The sequence below is a fragment of the Pelodiscus sinensis genome, chromosome 6, assembly GCF_049634645.1.
Source record: "Pelodiscus sinensis isolate JC-2024 chromosome 6, ASM4963464v1, whole genome shotgun sequence".
NCBI lineage: Eukaryota > Metazoa > Chordata > Testudines > Trionychidae > Pelodiscus > Pelodiscus sinensis.
This window is the reverse complement of record NC_134716.1, coordinates 6,349,180-6,368,144: the sequence shown is the minus strand read 5'-3', so window position 1 is coordinate 6,368,144 and position 18,965 is coordinate 6,349,180.

Sequence of the window (18,965 nt, the reverse complement as noted above, 5' to 3'; positions counted from 1 at the left end):
GAAATGCTTTTAATGGAAAAGTTTTCCGTTAAAAGCATTTTTGGAAAAGAACATCTAGATTGGCAGGACGCTTTTCCGCAAAAGCACTTTTTGTGGAAAAGTGTCCGTGGCCAATCTAGACGCGCTTTTCCGCAAAAAAGCCCCGATTGCCATTTTCGTGATCGGGGCTTTTTTGCAGAAAACAGTACTGTGCTGTCTACACTGGCCCTTTTGCGCAAAAGTCTTTCGGAAAAAGACTTTTGCGCGAACGGGAGCAGCATAGTATTTCTGGAAAAGCACTGACGATCTTACAGGAGATCGTCAGTGCTTTTGCGGAAATTCAAGCGGCCAGTGTAGACAGCTGGCAAGTTTTTCCGGAAAAGCGGCTGATTTTCCGGAAAAATTTGCCAGTCTAGACACAGCCCACGTGTTTGCTTTCCTGAATCAGTCAGTGGTAACCATGGCTGGTAAGATGGGGGTATTAGCACAACCCCTCTCCGCCCCCCCCCCCCCCGGGGAAGTTATGAGGATAAATACATTCAAGATTGCATGGCCCTTGGATACAGTGATGACAGGGGGATCCATAGATATGTAAGTACAGGTTGAACCTCTCTATTCCAGCACCCTCGGGACCTGATCGGAGCCAAACTAGAGAATTTGCTGAACCATGGGAGGTCAATATTGTCTAGCAATATTACCAGCATTTCCACTGCTTAGTGGGCAGTTAAAGACATTGAGGGGTAAATTAGAGCCAAAGAACAGCACAGAACATGGAGAGCCGGGACTGGGGGCTGAAAACACATTTTATTGGCCTGCAGGAAACACCCCTGATAAGTGATAGAAATGTAGCCGTGTTAGTCTGGTGTAGCTGGAACAAAAAACAGGACTATGTAGCACTTTAAAGACTAACAAGATGGTTTATTAGGTGATGAGCTTTCATGGGCCAGACTCACTTCCTCAGATCGAATTGTGGAAGAAAATTGTCACAATCATATATACCAAAGGGTACAATTAAAAAAATGAACACATATGAAAAGGACAAATCACATTTCAGAACAGAAGGAGGATGGGGGGGAGGTAAATGTCTGTGAGCTAATGATATTAGAGGTGTTAACTGGGGAAGCTATCTTTGTAATGGGTGAGATAATTAATGTCTTTGTTTAAACTTAAGTGTAAAGTGTCGAATTTGAGCATGAATGACAGTTCAGAGGATTCTCTTTGAAGTGTGGTCTGAAAAGGTCTTTGAAGCAGGATGCAGGTAATCAAGTCGTTGAGATAAGTGGACATCCAGAGAACTGAAATCATGCTGGACCACGGATGTTGCGGGACCAGAGAGTGCCAGACTGGAGCGGTTCAACATGTACCATGGAGAGATCAAATAATGGTTCCTCTTTTTAAGAGCAGGTGTCAGATTACCAGATTGAGAGGAGCTATGTAGATGAGATGACAAATTGCTACCAGAGGCAGCTGGCTCGAGTACAGCCCTGCCTGCAAACACTTTGCTAAGTTAGAAGCTGGTTTTCATTTTGACCTCTTCACACCCCTTGCCTATTCTTGGCCAGGAGCAATGTCTGTCCTTGTGACTTCTTGGTTTGCACTGCTCCCTACTCTGAGACTTACCCCTATGCAAGACAAGGCAATGCCAAAATCAACTCTCTTCCCACTGATTTCAACCCACAGGGACAGATTCTGATCTCAGTTACATGCTGTCGGTTCACAGTCACTCTGCTGTCTTGGGTTACACCACTACAGCCTCTCAAGAAGGGATACTCCGAATACTCACAGGTACCCAAATCAGGCCTAGAGACTCCCATTCTCTTCCCCAAGGTGGTGGGTGAAGCTTCTGCTTGGAGAGGCAAGATCCCCGGCCTGTAGCCCTGCCAATACTCCCCCTGCTCCGCCCACTCCGGCTCCCACTCTGTTCAAGCCCCGCCCCTCCTTGCTATTCCTCCCTTCTCTTTCCTCCCCCTCTCTACTCAGTCATTCTAACCAAATTCCTGAATCCAAAGGTAACAAATGGCATTTGAAAAAGAACACTCTTCTAAAATTTCTTTCTCAAGAAAATGGAGCATGTTTTCCGCTGCATGCCAGGAATACTGGATATGCAAGGAGATACCTAATGCATTTGGGAATTAAAAATGGCAGTTATCGGGGGGTTTTTTATATATATACCCTGAAGTTTGCAGGAGATTTATTTGCAAAAACCTTGTGGTAAGGGAAAGTCAGCTGTCCTGCTGAATACAACATTAAATATTATGGAATCCATGATGCAGCTCTTCTCTGTTTTACATTTTCTTAATCAGTCTTTCTAAGCTGATTTTTATATTTTATACTCATAAGCCTTCATAAAGTAATCATTCCACATATTTAACATGCTGAAACAAAGGCATTATTTAAAATTAATCAGTCAGAATAGTTTATGTGTTCATAACCAAGCCCATTGCTTTTAGAAAAAGGGAACACTAATTTATTTTTGTGATCTCCATAACGATAGGCATGTTTATGAAATTTCACCATATGTTTTTGTTAAAAATATGTTTCCAAAGAGTTTAGGCATAACAAAAGATTGTATATTTTATTAAGATACTGATTTTGGTGGAGGGTTCTCTTAAAACCAGTTAATCAAATAGTCAGAAGTAAAACAAGAAGGGAAACTGATTTGTCCAGCTATCTGGAAGAAAAGGGATGTTGGTCCTTTAAGCCCATCCTATTGTCTTGGCACATCTAAATCCTTACCTTGCTGTGTCTTATGATAAGAGTAAGTCACATATCTAATTTGGTGATCCTAGCTCTTACCAATGGGGAAATGAAAAGAGAGTAGGGAAGGACAGGAAGACATAGGAAGCAAGTTTTTGTACCATAGCGCTTAAAATTAAAACGTGTTTTTAGGTCAGGAGATCTTTTGAAGAATTTATTTAAAAATGGTACGTCTGAAGATCCAAGCATTTAGGGCTAAAACTGAAACCTCAGAAGGTGCCTCTAAAAATCTATGCAAGGAGTGTGTCGTGATATTAGAGATGTGATTTTATAATCCTTAGCAACAAACTAATGAAACATTTCAAGCAAATTTTACACCAAGGTTCTGTGGACATATGACAAGAAGGCACAACTGTTTTTGTTGGTAAATTCAGAAACTGACCATATAGACCTGTTAAATGGCTTCATTGCCACTTAAAGGATCTTTCCTAGGTTCAACGTTACGCTAAGAGGTCTGGCAAGCTGGAAGGCTTTTCACTTTGAAGTTAATAGATTCATTCCTCGGGGGAAGACTCACCAGCTGTGAGCGCCCGTAGGAATGGTCAGAATAGGGATAAGAAGAAGGGGAAAGGTTGAGCACTAAGACCCAGGGAAGGCATTGCTCCCTCCACCAGCTGTAGCTTGGTCCCTGGGTAAGGTGCAGGGCAGACTCTATGCTCCCAGAAAGGGCGGGGCCTCAGAAAGAAGGGGCGGGGCTGGAGGCAGCCAGTCCTCAGTGCTGCCCAGAGCGCACCATGCCCCCCCCCAGGAAGCGCTCACAGCCACCCCAGAGCACACAGCACAGCAATATGGTGTTGATTTAAAGGGCCCTGCTCCTATAATTATAGTAACACTCACCCACTGTGGTTTCCATTGTAATAACCAACACTGAGCCAATGAAGGGGAAAAATCGAGAAGACTATTTGTTCGCATTCGAATGGCAGTTTCAAAGTCTTGGCTTTCCTAATAATCTTCCTGAATTGAAGCCACAAGCAATGATGGTACAAACGGTCACACTGCCTATAAAAGGTTTGTGAGTGAATCCTAGATGTTTTAATGCATGGTTCATCAATGTTAAAGTCCAGCAAGCCAAGAAGTTGCTTATAACCATGATTTGAAACTATGGGTAATATCATTTGCTGATGTCCTTCTATCCCTCTGTAACCGTGTTTTTCAACCTTTTTTTTATAAAGTACCCTTTTTTAAAAAAATTATAAGTACCCCCAGTACCTACAGTTTTCAGACACACACATTTTTTTCTAGCATTGCAGCACATTTGTTTAAACAACTTAATCGTAGTCGGGAGGGCAATGACATTTTTGGGTGTAAAAAGTAAAAAATAATAAAGAGCTGTAAAACAAAAATCCGGTTTTCTCCAAATTTCCGTTGTGTTGACGTACTGGGGAAACATCAATTTCAACGTGGCTGAAAGTGAGTTTTGAGTGATTTATCCCGCTGCACAATATCCAGTTCACAGTTTGGCCTTCGTTGGGTGTTTGCATAAACCACCCAATCAACCATGCCATAATTAAGCCACATAGTAGGAATTACAAACGCCTACAAGGAACTATTCCCAAATGAATGGCAGGCCGCGTGAAGAACACTGCAGCTGGTTTTGAATGGAATCTCACAATCAGCCTGCACACCATTGGTGGACAGAAGAAGAGAGTGGAATTCATCCAATAAATGACTGCACGTAAAATATGCCAACAGCTCTGGCCATAACCTAGGCAGATGAAAGTTCTTGTGTGGCAAATCGTTAAGACCCTGGTCATGCTAACACGCATGTATGTGCTTAACTTTGTTAGTGGAACCGTTCACATACATATCGTTATGAAATGCCTCGTGTTTGTGCAATCGGGACTTTAAGACCAATCTTGCAGCTAACAATGTTCCTATTCACTTCACTAGGTGCAAGACAGAGACCTTGGAAAATAGTTCCTACCATCCTAATTACAGTTTATCTTCCTTCTCATGCATGCTTCCTCTAAATATCATTGCCAGTGCTTACTTCACCTTTCAATATCTGCTTTCTTTTAGGAAGCAACTGCTCTTTCTCATTGCCACAGAGAGAACTGAATCTTCCTAGTTAATCTCGGTAGCACATCCCTCGCTTTGGGGCTCTTCTCCAGAACCCAAGGATCTTGGAAGGTAGGAAAGGGGATTTTAATGTGATTAGGTTTGAACCCCAGCTGCTTTGTCCAAGATTAGTTTGATATCAAGGAAGGAGGCGTACTTCCCCAAGAGAATGCCATTGCCACTGCCTTAGTAAGTAGAGATCTGGGTTCAAATCTCCATAGTCTTTCCCCCTGCGCACGCAATGAATGGGAGATCAAGGAAAGCGGCAGCGTACATAATAAGGACTCGGGTAGAATTTTCATCACAAAGCATCTGAAAGTGCATTATAGATTCCACGAGGTGACCCCAAACAATCTACAGGGACCACACTGCATTATTCAGTATGAAAAAACAGTCACCTCTGGGACAAAGTACAATGAGTGTTTTAACAAGGAAACGTTACACAACACTTCAAAATGGGAAGTGAAAACGAGTGCTTGCATCCACTCGCGGGTAGGTCTCTACTGCAACTGGGAATGTTCCTCCCTGTTCAGGTACACAGCCTTATGCTAGCACTGAGCTAAAACTATTTGCCCTAAAAATAGCAGTGTAGTTGTTACAGCCTGCGTTAGCTGCCCAAGTATAGGTCACCTGACCCTCCGAGTCTCTGTTTGGGTGCAGACTCCCAGCTGCAGTGCAGACATAATCACAAGAGACATTTGAATAGAGACAACGTAATTTCCTGCAATGTTCACTCTAAACTTTTCCATCTATGTGCCAATCTTTTCCATCCATGCGTGGAATAAATTATATGCGTACTAATACACGTGCGAATGCGCACCACCAACTGAAACACAACTGGGCTAAACCCATCTGCTAATTATCTGGGTGGCATTTGAATTTCTCCAGTATGGCCACACAAGCACACAGTTTACGGGGAACAGTGATGACCTGAGAGAGAGTTTAACTAGAACGGTAGGTTGAGCATACCTACCTTTTTCTGCAAAAAGTGGGAGGGCATCTTTAAGAAGGCCAACACAGGTGGTATTGACACTAAAAGCCCATGCCTCCATCTCCAGTTCCTGCCGTCGTGTCACTATAACACCACCTCTGTTTTCCTTGTGGGGAAAGCTAACTCTAGAGCTATGGGAATGGCTGCGCAGTGCCCCTTTGCCCCAGGCGTGGCGGTAGTGCAGGCCTGGCTCAAAAGGAGTCCACTGTGGCAGCTCCACCATGTGCTGCCACAGGTAAATACTGCCCCAGGCAGACCCACGGGGACCCCAGCTGCCTGTTCTGTGCCCAACGAGAGAGGAAGGTTACGCCACACAGCGCTCGCCAGACCGGTCTGGAGCTCTGACACGACGCTCCTGCTGCCCAGTCAGAGCACAGAAGAGCTCGGGGGTTGACAACCAGACCTGGCACACTGCAGGCCTCCGTGGCCGAGGGGAAGGTCGTCGGGAAGGCAGTGGTTCCACCCAGGCCCCAGAGTTCTTGGCCCAAACTATTCACCTCACAGTGAAGGGGATTCTGTAGAGAGTAGGAGGCAACTTCCGGTCTACGGTCCACATGCGGGCCACTGGGGCTCCGCCTGCAGCCCCTGGGCCATCTGCTCTTCCCCTTCCCCCACGTTCCTCTCATGCCCTGGAGCCCCGCACTGCCTACTCCTTCCCTGCCCTCCCAGCACTTTCGGAGCACCATGAATCTACCGATTCACACTCCATCCCCCGCTCTCTCAGAGCTTGAACGGCCACGAACAGTGGATTTGCATCGTTCCAGCCCTGGACGGGACAGAGAGGAGTAGGAAGTGTGGGGCCCCGGTGCCCCTGTGTGCAAGAGGCCCATGGGAGATGGGGGGCAGCCAAAGGACATGCAGGCTGCGGGTGGAACCCCAGTGGATTGTGGGTGGCTGCGGCCCATTGAGGTGAAGGAGGGCCGCTCAGGCGGCTCACCCGCTATTCGTGGCTGCCCTTTGCTGCTGGAGCAGGATGGGAGCACTGTTTGAATGACAGAGGCCCAAGGCAAACAATGGCTGGGAGGGATTTGGGGGCACTAGAGGAGAGGAAGGGCCACAGGGCCGCTATTCAAAGCATTGACACAGCAGCCTCTTTCTCTCTGCTGGAGCTGTACACACATTCACCCCTCTGGCCTGGGAAACCTCCAGCCCCTCCACCAGGTCTCTGGTCACCCTACGGGGGTCAGGTTTCATCTGGAGCGGCCGGGCCCCACTTGCCAACAATAAACCTGCTGGGCCTTGATTTCTACAAACGCAACCTTGGCCTGATCCCAAGTCCAGAGACAGTTCCCCTTTAGCTCCCTGGCCTTTGGATCAGGCCTGTTGCCCCTGCCACCACGCAATCCTCCAGAGTCGGCCGTTCACAAGAGCGACAGCCTCAGACGCATGGATGAGGCTTGATTTCATGTGGGATTGGGGTTCAGGAACAGGGCTGAGGCGGCGGGGGGGCGGGAGGGGAGGGAGATTCTGCAGCTTACAGAGACAAGAACCGTCCCTTTGCATTTCAAATATGTAGAGCCATCTCCCCAGCTGGTGCAGATCGGGGTAGTCACAGGGCATCATCGATTTACACCAGTTGACGATCTAGCCCCTGTACTAAAGAGGTCCGCAGTGGGATTAGAACATGCAGTTAGATGGGCATTGGTGAGGGAAAAGAGTATTTTTAAAATATATTTAATTAATCAAGTAAGGTCTCGAAACTGGAGAAAATAACTAGTAATTCTTCATACCCTGCCGGAAACCTTTCTCCAAGAGGAAATGATTCTTTGAGGCTATTTATAACTTTGTTCTCAGAATCTTCGGTTGACTACAATGGAGAGAAATAACCGTGCATGAATAGCCACGTGGAAGAGAGTTTGCTTGCTGCTTGCGAGGGGGACTCGTACCTAGCCCTGGCCGTTGTTACAAGCTGCTCTTCTCAGGGCCCCGTTGTTAAGCTCCCCACTGTGGCTGGCTGCAGCCTGCCAGAAAATGGCCGGAAGAAGTTCAGAATGAACAAATCTAGCTGCCGGCACAAGGGCTACGTTTGCCCTCACGTCTAAGCTGTGGTGGGTGAGTCAGTTATCTGGTAACAGAACCAGGTTGTGTAACCCGCGCAGCTGTTCCTGCAGATGGGCTGAGAGCTAACCAAGGCACCGGTTTCATTTCCATTGCCCGGAATTAGCCCCTTTTCTTCTCCCCGATGGCCCTCTCGCACAACGGCTTCAGTGGGTTATTCTAGGGACGCGCCCGCTGCTCACTGACTTCTCCCGATGGAGGGGAGGGGTTTTAACTTGCTGAAATTGGGACAGATTCTGCCCCGCATCTGAGCTCTGCTCAGCTCAGGGAAGAGGGAGGGGGAGGGTCAGCAGAGAATTGCTTGTGACCCCTGGATGCTTGGGGTGAGTCTATGCTGGCTTTGGCATTAGCTGCTTATGCTACTGGAGCATGGTCTGCATGAGCCTTTCGATGTTGGAAGGGCAGCTCCTTCACACTTGCTCCTTGCCTTCAGCATGCCCCCTTCCTCCTGCTGAAACCAGTCCTGACACCAGTGATCTTTGCACTGGCCCTGTATTCCTGTGAGCCTGATCACCATCGCCTCATTCAGCTGCGAGACTGAGGTAACTCCAGGGAAATCAATGCTTTGCATGGTCCTTTAGGGAGAGTGGAAGGATGGTTCACCAGTTACCTCACCAGCTTTGCACTTAGGAGACATGCGTTCCATTTCCCGCTCTGCCCCATGCTTCTAGGCTAGACCCACAAAGGTTTACCTGCATGCACGCTGTAACCACGGGGCTGTTGTGTTACAGGGGGTGATTGTGTTTTGCGCACGACACAACTCAGTCAGTGGCCTCTGAACATGCCCACTGAATCGGGATCCCAGAGGCAAAATAGGCCAGAAAACACCTACCTTGAGGCTCCTGAGGGCTTAGTCATGAGTTAGGCAGCAAGACTTGGACAGCTCTGCATGTGCACACGGACAGAAATGTAGCACTTTGGGATCCTGACTAGTGAAAATGTAGATGCCTGCAGAATTTAGGCACCTGCAGGGGTTTTTGAGGATCTAAATTTTGGCCTGAGGTGCCTAAAGTCTTTGTGTATCTAACCCTTGCTCTCTTCGGGTGCAACTACACTGCACCTTTATTCTGGAAAAACAATATTAGCGTCCACAGAGCAATTGCGTGATTTTGAAAGAAAATAGAAATAACGGACGGCTTTTTCCAACGTTGTAAACCTCATTCCACAAGGAATAACACCTCTTCTGAAAAAGCCCTTTCGGAAGAGAGGGTGTGTAGACACTCCACTGCTGCTATGTCGAAATAGCCCCTCGCCAGGGCCATTCGAAGTTATTCCTCCCCAGTGTCTCCTGGGGCTCTAAATCGAGATAGCGCATTCACATTAAGGGAGCCTGCCTCGGCCTAATTGTTAGGCTTCCCTGTAGTGTGGACACTCTATTTCAAAATAAGCTATTCTGGAAAATATCTTCTGGAATAGCTTGTTCTGAAATAAGCTTGCAGTGTAGATGTATCCTTAAGTCTCAGTTCCTATTTGCCTACCTCCCAGGGGCCTTGTAAGAATAGATACATTCAAGATTGTAATGCTGCCATAATGGGGACCATATAAGTTAGTGTTTGAACAACAGAGTTTAAAGTGGCTGCCCTTAAAGGGGTAGGAAACCTTTTTTGGGGGGGGGGGTCAATAACTTTCCCCCCAACCCTTTGCTCAACAAAAAATCCTTGGTGTCTCTCATTAAAAAAAATTATTGTTTGGTGTTCCCTCTGTCTTAAAAAGTTTAAGAAACACCGATATAAGTAGCGTGCATATAAGTTTGACATATTGTGTTCAAACATTCAGGGCCCAACCTTCAACTCTGTCAAAATCCATACGGCTGGGCCAATTTGCAGCAGGCGTGGATCCGGGCCCATCTGTGCATTGCCCCCGTACACGGTTCACTCTTCATTGTTGCATTCACCTTCAAATGCTTTACACTTGTCTGAAAGAGCGTTTCAGTGATCTCCTCAGGCCAAAGCCTGCTGCTTCAGAGGCAGGCAATTCTCAATGAAATCGAAAGGGATTTGCCCATGAGTAATGCCTACGGAATCTGGCCTTTGAGTTGTTTCTTCTTTCACGGGCATTGCAAAATCTCATTCTTGCTGTGGGTAAATATCATGATAAAAACAATCCACTGGTGTAACCTTACCAGGAGTCGTTATTTGATTTAAAGTCCCAGCTCCTGCAGATAAGCAATTATGCGATCACCTCAGCTTTCTTTTTGCCTTTAATTCCCCTCCCTTTTCTAGTAAATCCCCAGCCCTCGCACTTGCAGAGAAAAGCCCGAAAAGGAGACTGTAGCACACCCAAAAGCTCCAAACCCAGAAGGCCAATCCAAACAGCCCTCACTGTATTGATTTTATGAGAGCTTGTTTTTAAGACAATCTCATGACTTGTGATTTTGGAACGTGGGGGGCTGGTATTGCTCCAGGACTGGCTCTTGTGACTGGGGAAGCTTACAGAGTCTCGCTTACTGAAAGGTCAGATCAGACCCCGATCATTTGTAAAGCTTGATTCAACCTACAGGAGCTGAGACTAGCTATTAAAGTATTCAGTTGGGAAGAGTAAACAAGTTGTCTTTTTAATATATGGTAATAGGCTGTTTTGAGGGAACATTTGATTCTAAGAATGTTCCATGTTCGGTCCCCAAACGACATTCTGTCAAATTCCATCTGAGGGACCACTGCGGTGCCATTTTGTACACACACCGTCACACTCCACACGCATGCCCTGCCAGTCCTCTCTCTATCACCAAAGCAACCCCTCTCTGACAGCAGACTTTGGCCCCGTGTAAATCTGGTGTAAATAGGCTTTGTTCCACATAAAACTGAGTTATAGCAGCTGGCAAGGAACTGCCGTGTGGCATGAAGACGTAACGATTTAAACATGTCAAGCTGATGGAGTAGGTGCATCGAGGATTTCGATAACGGCATACAGAGCACACTCATAAGGTTTGCGGGTGACACCAAGCTGGGAGGGGTTGCAAGTGCTTTGGAGGACAGGATTAAAAATCCAAACGAGCTGGGCAAACCGGACAAATGGTCTGAAGAAAATGGGATGAACTTCAATAAGCACAAGTGCAAAGTCCTCCACGGAGGCAGGAACAATCCTTTTCCCCACATACAAAATGAGAAACGACGGCCTCGTACTATAGAAAGGGATCTGTGGGTCAACATGGATCTCAAGCTAAATATGAGTCCACAGCATAACGCTATTGCACATCGTTCTGGGATGCATTAGCTGGAGTACTGTGAGCAAGACACGAGAAGTCGTTCTTCCGCTCTACAGATTAGGCCTCAACTGGAGTATTGTGTCCCATTCTGGGTGCCACATTTCAGGACAGATGTGGGCAAACTGGAAAAAGTCCAGAGAAGATCAACAAAAATGATGAAAGGTCTAGAAAACCTGAGGGAAGATTGAAAAAACTGACTTTGTTTAGTCTGGAAAAGAGACGTCTAAGATGGAACATGATCGGGGTAGGTTTGCAGAAACTTGGTGGTGCCCATAAACACTCAGAGCCTGGATCTTACACACACACACACACACACACACACACACACACACGCCCTCACACACAAAATCATTCCCCCTTTCCTACCTGCCTAAGACTCTGGAAGAGAATTTGGGTGGGGGAGGAGGAGTATGGGCTCTGGGAGGGTGTTTGGGTGAGGGCAGGCTCTGGGAGTGAGTGTGGGTGCAGGAGCGGGAGGAGTTTGGCTCTGGCAGGTTATGTGGATGTAGAAGGGGTGTGGGGTATGGGCTGTGGGATGGAGATTGGGTGCTGAGGGCAGGCTTTGGGCTGGGGTGGGTGCAGGAGAGGGTGAGGGGTGCCGACTCTGGGAGGGAGTGTGAGGGTGGAGGAGAGCTGGAATCTCTGAGGGGACAGCAGGGGGTGGGAGGGAGTGTGGGAGAAGGGGAGTGCAGGAGGGGTGCATTTACCTGGGACACCCCCCTCTGGCAGCAGCTCCTAGCCATGGGGAGGTGAGGGGAGTCTCTTCACACTTCTTCCCACAGGCACTGCCCCCCCCAGCTCCCATTGTCTGCAGGGGCTCTCAGAGAGGGGCAGTGCACAGAGACACAGACACCCCCGGGGACTGCAGAGGTGCTCATGCCGGCAGCCACCCAGAGCGAGTGGCCAGAAGCTGCTCTAGTCCCACTGGCTGCCAGGAGTGGCAGCCTCCAGGCCATTTTAAATCACCTGGCGGCAGCAGGCAGGCTGGGAAGACACAATGGGGGAGAGCACACAGGGCTGCAGGCAGAAACAGGGGAGAGACCTGGCCCTTAACTTTGGTGGAGCCAAGCCCCAGGCCAGGAATATTCTTGGCACCCGGGGACCATGGGCCCATAGTTCTCACCACCCATGTACATAACAGTTTGTTACAAGGGGGAGGGAGAAAAATGGTTCCCCTTAACCTCTGAAGGAGAGTGATGGAAATGGATGACAGGAGAGGGGTCATGATGATGACCTGTTTTGTTCACTCCCTCTGGAGCATCTTGGCATGGGCCACTGTCGGCAGACAGGACACTGGGCTAGATGAACCTTTGGTCTGACCCAGTCTGGCCCTTCTTATGACAGGACAAGAAGCAATGGGCTTAAACTGCAGCAAGGCAGGGTTAGGTTGGACATTAGGAAAAACTTCCTGTCAGGGTGGTTAAACACTGGAATAAATTGCCTAGGGAGGTGGTGGAATCTCCATCACTGGAGATATTCAAGAGTAGGTTGGACAGACACTTGTCAGGGATGGTCTAGATGGTGCTTGGTCCTGCCGTTAGGGCAGGGGACTAGACTCAATGACCTCTCAAGGCCCCTTCCCGTTCTAGTGTTCTATGATTCTATGACTCTATCCTCAGCCAATACATTGTTTTCTGGAGTCGCCTTGCATGCGGGCTCAGCAATGAGCGGTGTATCTAACACCCCTTGTCCCGAAGGCTCCTAAGGAGCTGGCATATCTACTCCTGCCTTGGCAGGAGACCCAGTGGCCATGTTCCATTCAGAGGTTCTAATGACCCAACAGGTAGAGAGGCAAGAACACCTAGGACTGTGTCTAGACTGGCAAGTTTATCCACAAAATCATCTGCTTTTGCGGAAAAACTTGCCAGCTGTCTACACTGGCCGCTTGAATTTCCACAAAAGCACTGACGATCTCATGTAAGATTGTCAGTGCTTTTGCGGAAATACTATGCTGCTCCCGTTCGGGCAAAAGTCTTTTTCCGAAAAACTTTTGCGCAAAAGGGCCAGTGTAGACAGCTCAGATTTGTTTTCCGCAAAAAAGCCCCGATCGCGAAAATGGCGATCGGGGCTTTTTTGCGGAAAAGCACGTTTAGATTGGCCACGGACGCTTTTCCGCAAAAAAGTGTTTTTGCGGAAAAGCATCCTGCCAATCTAGACGCGCTTTTCCAAAAATGTTTTTAACGGAAAACTTTTCTGTTAAAAGCATTTCCGGAAAATCATGCCAGTGTAGACATAGCCCTATAGAATATATAGCATGCGTAAAACCATTGATGTGCCTCTCAGCATTTGACACTCCTGGGTCCAAATCCCAGAGGCTATGTCTAGACTGCAAGCCTCTTTCGAAAGAGGCTCTTTCGAAAGATACTTTCGAAAGAGCCTCTTTCGAAAGAGAGCGTCTAGACTGTACGCGGAACTTTCGAAAGAGCAAGCCGCTTTTTCGAAAGAAAGCACCCAGTGAGTCTGGATGCTTTCTTTCGAAGAAGCCCTATTTACATTCAAGAACGCCTTCTTTCGAAAGAAGCACTTTCGAAAGAAGGCGTTCTTCCTCGTGAAATGAGGTTTACCGCCGTCGAAAGAAAAGCCGCGTTCTTTCGATTTAATTTCGAAAGAACGCGGCTGCAGTCTAGACGCAGGTGAAGTTTTTTCGGAAAAAGGCTACTTTTCCCGAAAAACCCCCTGAGTCTGGACACAGCCAGAGTGACAAAAGAGCCTGAACTCTTAAATAAGAACGGGGGCGTGCGGAGGCTTTCTACAGAAATAAGCAATGATTATCATGCAGGGAACTCAATCTGCATCAGAAAAGACCTCCCTCTCTTTGAGCTGGCTCCTAATTTTTTCCATAGTTTTGCTGTTAAAGAATTACTGTTCCCTGGCAGGGTGATGAAAGATTGAGATATGAGCCAGTCCCGTGCACTGCATAAATAAACTCAGCTCAGCGTGACATTGACTCTGAATTTCCCCCGTGTTTGGCAGGGTCTAGTTGTGCCTTGTCCCGGCTGTGCTGCAGAGGGCTCCTACAAATGGTCAGATACCACCTCCAGGGAGAATTTCTGGGGATGCACAGCTGATGTGCCGTTGTCAGGACTGCAGCCCAGTGTGTTCCCTCCGCTCGGTGCGTTGAGTCTTAATTTGAAAATGAGTTAAAAAGTGAGCCAGGAAGCGTCTGTTGACAATTAGCTCCATTCATCAGTGTCGGGGACATTGCTGTCGGTGTGTCCGGAAGGGCTGACTTAGGTTAAGTCGAGATTTATATGGCACGTAACAAAAGGGGAGTCTGCTGCTTAAAAGAGTCTCTTTCCCTTTCCCTTTGGCAAAAATCAAGACATTGTTTAGAAAGCCAGAGAGAATGGCTTTTCAGAAGGCTGAAGTCATTTCCAGAGATGCTGCTTGGATAACGCATGACAAAAAAGCAAGGAAAGAATCCTTCTCCCTCATGGAAAACGCCTTTGGGGTGTGTGCAGCACCATGTGGGCCTGGATCCAAAAATCCTTGCAAGTCAGCTGTCTTCCGTGGGCTTTGGATAAGGCCCTAAGTGGTGTGCCATGTAGCACGCTGCAGTTTCATGCTTTCAGGAGGGCCCACGGCACGGGCCAAAACTGGCTGCTTGCATTGCAGCTCCAGAAATTCACACGTGACTGGGAATTGTATCGCAGGGCTCCTTGGTGCTGTCTTTGTGCAGAGCAATTCACGTCTTGGAAAACCTCAGTTCAAGGCAATGTCACCTCTTTGGCATTATACTGACAGGACGGGAGAGGGTTGTATTTTGCAGCGAAGTGACTTGGAAAAAATTTGGGGGTCCCTATGGCTAAGAAAACGAACGCAACCCTTGGCGGGAGAAGTAGGGGAATACCGCATGGAAATAGATAGCTGGTATTAGCATTGTCTATGTTTTTTAATGACACTGTTACGCCAGTACTGTGTCTCGATCCCGGGGTTTGTACAACGATGCCAAGAAAACGTCCCTCGCCAGGCCTGTTATGATAAGCATCTTGTCTCCATGTGGCAATTGCTTTCGTGTTTAATGTAAATTAGAACCGCTGCGAGTACATTACAAGCATTCATTCATGCTCGCAAAGCGCTGTCAGTGCCTGAAATAGTAGGTGATATTTATAGTACAACATTTTTAATAATTTATTTGCTGTTTTTGACATTTGAAGGACTACTTACATTTAAACAATAGTTTAAAAAAACCCATCTATAAAACCCTCTGTTAATTAATCTCACAATACCATCATCATGACCAGCCAATAGCATTTAAAAAATCATCAACTGGATGACTCTTCCCGTCTAGTAGTCTGGTTACAGTGCGCATGGCTGTTGGCTAGCTGTGTCATGATGAACTTTATTCCCAGTATAATAGCAATGTTTGTTTAGAAAGCTCTTAGAAACACCAGCCTCCTTCAAGATGGTCCTAAATGGTCTACAGGGTCTGGTCCAAAATGTGAATGTCACCGAATCCCCCAGTAATAGTGACCAGAATATAAATAAATTCAATGTATGTGGAATTTGTGTGGAAACTGCCGCCTGCCTGATCCTACCATGAGCAAGAGCAGGAAGCACTCTGGCTGTTTTGACCTCGTGCAAGGGAATTCTGGGGCTGAGAACTAAATGCAGGTGATAGGTGGAACTTGGAAACTAAATATGAGTGGTGGGTGGAGCTTGGAATCCAAATATGGGTGGTGGGAGGAGCTTAGAAACCAAATATGAGTGGTGGGTGGAGCTTAGAATCCAAATATGGGTGGTGGGTGGAGCTTGGAAGCCAAATATGGGTGGTAGGTGGAGCTTGGAATCCAAATATGAGTAATGGGTAGAATAGGGGTGGTAGGTGGAGCTTGGAAGCCGAACATGGGTGATGGGTGGAGGTCCTTCTCCATTCTCCCACCCACCCCCATCTTAGTCCTGCCACCCCAGTCTTGGTTGATTTTGGTTTGCTGACGTGAGGCCTTTTCCCTCACTGGTGTGACGTGACAGGGTGGCACCCTGCTGTGGAGTAAAGCCAAAGGGATCGTGCTGGAGTGTGTGGGGTTCCTCTGACTTTACAGCGCGCCCACACAATGGGGTCCCATCACATGTCTGAGCGGCTGAACCTGTTGGCAGTTTGGGCCAAGCATTATTGCTGCATTGATGATTTGGATCCAGAAATTATGCCCTGAGCAGTGAACCAGAAGGCCGCAGCTCGAGTCCCAGGCCTGCTCTCATGCTGTTTCACTCCAGACTGGGACAAGTCAGTTTCTGGTGAGATCCTCCCCTGTGCTGCCCTCACGGGGACTTCTTCTGTCTGCCCAAGCAACAAGATGGAATTTCGCAATCATTCTCCAAGGGAAAGGTCCAGTGTTCCCTGTGTGGCCGCTCAGGAGAGATTCAGATGCTGCCCAGCTGATTCGCAGAGCGCCTACAGCTCGGTTTGTGTTTCTCCTGGTGGTGCACGTGCCTCGGTGCACATAACAAAATTCATTCCACACGTGGATGGCAAAGATTAGAGGGAATATTCGACAGGGAGTCAGCTTTCCAACCAGCCGAAGCAGACATGGGCAGCAACTGAAGCCATATGTCCAGCCTCTCCCAGAGGCTAGCATAGGAACCGCTCTCAGCCCTAAGCACTAGTCAGAGACACATGCTGCTCCTATGTAAGTGGACAGTAAAGAGCACCTCTCTGTGCAGCCACTGCTGGTGCTAGAAAGCGGAGCTGTCACTTTTACACTAGCCTGGGGGAGAAACTGGCCCTAAACTTCTCTGCCTCCTTTTCTCCAGCTGTGAAATGAGAGGACATAATCCTGCTTGCCCCAGAGGTGCTGGAACTAGAGATGAGGGAGAGGGGGAAGGCTGCAGAACCCCTTGGCTTGAAGTAGTTTCCATTCAATACAGGGTCTGCAGCTTGGTTCAATGACTCCCAGCTCTACACATTGTTTCAGCACCGCTGGGTTGGCCTCAGTGGGCCGTTGAGTTGTTTCAGGAACTTGTGTTAAGGGGCTTTAAAAGCCAAGGAGTGGTAAAGCGGGGCTAAGTCATATGCTCCATGCTCAAGAGGTCATCAAGTCCAGTCCCCTGTCCTCATGGCAAGACCAAGCACCATCTAGACCAGGAGAGGGAACCTCAGGCCCGGGGGCCCGGCCCCTGGCTTGCCTGGATCCAGCCCCCGAGGCTCACTCCCCCCCCCCCAGCATTAGGGAGCTTCCTCCTCCCCACCCAGGGGCGGCCCATGACTATAGGCTGACTTGGCCATCACCTAGGGCGCCGTCTTCAATGGCACCCGATGATGACGTCACCCCATTGACGGCTGCGCAGGAGGGGGCGCCGATCGTGCGTTCCGCCTGGGGCACCAGCTGCCGCCGCCCGCCTCAGGCCGCTCCTGTCCCGCCACCTCCCCACGGGCCTGGAGCACACAAAATCGAGTAGGCCCTGCTCCCCTAGGCTCTGGAGAGTGCGGGGAACGTGGAGGGTGTCTTTCTCCTACTCAGTCAGGGGCCACATCAGTGAGGGTTTGTTTTAGTTTTTTGGTTGTTTTTTTTTCTTACTTCTCACTTATTTGCGGCCCCCGACCGATTTTTCTGAGGGTCAGCGGCCCCCGACCCCCCAAAAAAGGTTCCCCACCCCTGATCTGGACCGTCTTGAGCTGATATAAATCCATCACCTACACATCCTCGGCATACACACACACGTTACTGTTTAACGAGAGAGATTTTTAGACGAGCACAATAAGTAACAGGTTCACTCTCCCACACTATAATCTGAGGTCTAGAAAGGGTTTGTCCACCCCACCCCCACACTCGAGCAGGCGTTCACTGCCCTGCTTTTCTAAAATCAAACCCCCCCCAGGCTCCCTCTTTCTTGCTTCCTTCCACCGAGAAAGCATCTTGCTTCTTTTTTTGCCGGGCAGCTCCGAGCGCAGGAGCTTTTAAGGGTTTCTAATCCTGGAAGGCTGTCTGACATCACCCCGGTTCTTGTCTGCTGATGTTTCGTACAACCCTCACACTTCCTTAGTGCTTTTTTTTTTTCCAGCAATGCCAATTACTGCAGCCATCTTATGCTTATGAGTTTTTGTTTTTTTTTCTTCTCCCCTGATGCCTTTCTGGCCCGTATCCCGCCAGGCTGCTTTCCCTTAGCCATGCTTAGTGCCGAGAGTTAAGCTGGACCGGGCTGTTACAAAAGAAAATAAAAGGAGAGGGAGGGAGGGGTTTTTTTTTCCCTAATTTTTTTTTTTTTATTGACTTCAGCATCATGTGATCAGGAAGCCTGGCCTCCTGCCATTTCCCTTCCCGACTAAAAGGAAACATTGTGTAGCTGTTGCTTCTGCCACTGGTGGGATCACAGCATTACGTAGGAGGATAAAAATAACCAGCATATTTAAAGGCAGCTGTGGAATCCCAGCACACGCAGAGCGAGCCTGGTCAGTTCCTCGCACAGCCTCGGCTCCGTCCAGCGCTGGGCGCACACACCAGACTAATGGGCTGTCTATGATGCAACTGTGAAGTGTCTCAGATGTGGCTGACAGCAACAGTGAAACAGTTAGGCCCCGGGGGAGAGGGGAGGGAGAGAAAGTCAAGAATACCAAGGGAATAGAGTTTGCTTTTTTTCTAATTGATTCTAGCTAAACTGGAGAAAGGAATTTTAAAGAGGTTAGGGATTATTTGGTGCATGTTACGGCTCTTTCCAGGCAGCGGGATGGATCCGGGGACAGGATCCAGAGGGAGCTATACCCTACAGCTTTGATTCAGGGAGGCTTTGTGTTAGCACGGAAGCCTATCCAAAAATATTTCTGGGCCGGACGCTGGAGGGATTGCCGTGAGCTCTCCACAGCGCGAAAGGCACAGCGATGTTTCCTGTTAGCACCTTTTCGGCAGCTCGGCAGAGTACAGTGTGTTTCTTGTGTGGGAATCAACACTCCCGTCCTGCAGGCGAGCGCGCCGAATCACTGAA